The sequence below is a fragment of the Pygoscelis adeliae genome, unplaced genomic scaffold (assembly GCF_000699105.1).
Source record: "Pygoscelis adeliae isolate BGI_AS28 unplaced genomic scaffold, ASM69910v1 Scaffold210, whole genome shotgun sequence".
Lineage (NCBI taxonomy): Eukaryota > Metazoa > Chordata > Aves > Sphenisciformes > Spheniscidae > Pygoscelis > Pygoscelis adeliae.
The window spans coordinates 102,786-104,553 of record NW_008823959.1 but is presented as its reverse complement, the minus strand read 5'-3'; the positions used below and the strand labels follow the sequence as shown (position 1 = coordinate 104,553).

At 68.3% G+C, this 1,768-nt stretch overlaps 1 protein-coding gene across 1 annotated transcript in view; it reads right to left on the bottom strand.

Annotated features, from left to right (window-relative positions):
• The window catches only part of LOC103916213 (smoothelin-like), a gene marked incomplete at its 3' end in the record, with an annotated part of 14,991 nt that overhangs the window by 9,138 nt on the left and 4,085 nt on the right, over positions 1-1,768 (bottom strand). The window lies entirely within an intron of this gene.

Here is a 1,768-nt window from a genome sequence, read left to right as displayed (position 1 = left end):
CTCTACGATGCATGCTGCCCCCCTGCCCCGGGGTGCCCCACCATGCATGCTGCCCCCCAGGCTGCCCACACGATGCATGATGCCACCCCCCCCACCTGTGTCCTGCCACGCATGCAGCACCCCACGGTGCCCACACAATGCATGCTGCCCCCAGAAACCCCACCGCACATGCAACCCCAACCCCTCTGGCTGCCCTGCCATGCATGCTGCCCCCCCCGGGGTGCCTGCAGCCCTTCAAAGCTTCTGCTGGGACCTGGCTGGGCGTGCACATGGGTGGGGAGGGACGGATGCTGGGCAGGGGGCAAGAAAACAGGTGGGCAGCCAGCAGCCAGCCCCCCTCAGCCAGCAGCATCCTGCAGCATCCTGCCACTGCAGAGCTCTGCGCCTGCCCAGGCTCCACCGGGGGACTCCTGCCACTGGGAAGCAGAGTGTGGAGGCAGCCGCCGCTGGGACCTTACCCGTGCGGCCAGCCGGGCGCGGGGAGGAGGAGGACGCTTGCTCCCACCGGTGAGTGTTCAGGCGAGCCGGGGTCCCCGCTACGTTCTGGGTGGGCACTGCCACTTGGGAAGGGACAGGCCAGATATGCAAGGAACAGGACAAGGGGAGCAGAGAGTGAGTGTGTCACAGGGTGCTGTTGCCATCCCCGCCCCCCTCTCCAAGCACAGCACCCTGGGGTTCCCCTCCCTGTCACCCCACACTCCCCTGAGCGTAGTGTCAAAATCGGGCAGCACTCGCAGGCTGCCAGGCACCCCAGGCAGCTGGCTCTGCCCTGCAGTGCCAAACCACGCTGCAGAGGAGGGCAAGGCAGAGACTGAGGTACCCACACCCTGGCAGGGCAGTGAGTGGTACCTGGGGTCTGTGCCAAGAGATCGGGATCACCCCTACACCCGCCAGGCATAGCAGGGCCAGCCCAGCATCGCCTCTGGAGAGGAGAGCGAGGAGGCTCAGTGGCTCGGCCCCCGCACCAGGGAGCACCCAGGGTGCAGGCAGGCACAGAACAGGCAGTGCTCTGGCCTGGGGCCGGAGTCACTGATGCCCTAGCGCGGGGGCTCAGCCTTTCCCCAGCACCCAGGTTTGAGCCCCCAGGTGAGGCGAGGGGGGTTGGGTCCTGCACGCTTCCCTCTGCCCCAGGGCTGTGCCACACTGCAGCCTACCACCCCTCAGCATCTCCTCAGGGTTTCCGCCTTACCAGGAGCCAGCAGCCCCCTGGGGCTCCTTGGAGGGAGGGGACCTCCCCCTGCAAGGGCGGCTCCGAGTGGGAACCCTGACCCTGGGGGCAGAGAGCTGCTTTCTGTTCCCTCCCGCCTCTGTTTCCTCCTGGCACAGCCGCAGGGACAGTTTTCCCAGCAGTAGGAAGACAGCAGCTGCTGGCCACTGCGATCCCTCAAGGCTGCGGGGAGGACCTGGAGGGTGCTGGGCCCTGGCCGGGCCAGCGAGCACGGCCCCGGGGGGGGGTCGGGGCCAGCCAGCGCCCCTGGGACGGCCCGGCGCGCGCGCCCCGGGGGGGGGGTCGGGGCCAGCCAGCACATGGCTCCTGGCCTTATTGGGACAAAGAATGCAAAAGGCCGGGGTTTGCTGCCGGCACCGATTCCCTTTCATGGCCCTGCTGCTGCCCGGCCTGGAGCTGGGGGACTGGTAAACAGCCTGCCTGGCACCCTGCTCTCCCAGCACCCAGCTGGAGCAGGCACCGCCACCGCACGGCTGGGTGGCAAATGGCCACCGGCTGGGGATGGCCCTTGGCCTGGCCATGTCCTGCCCTCACATTCCT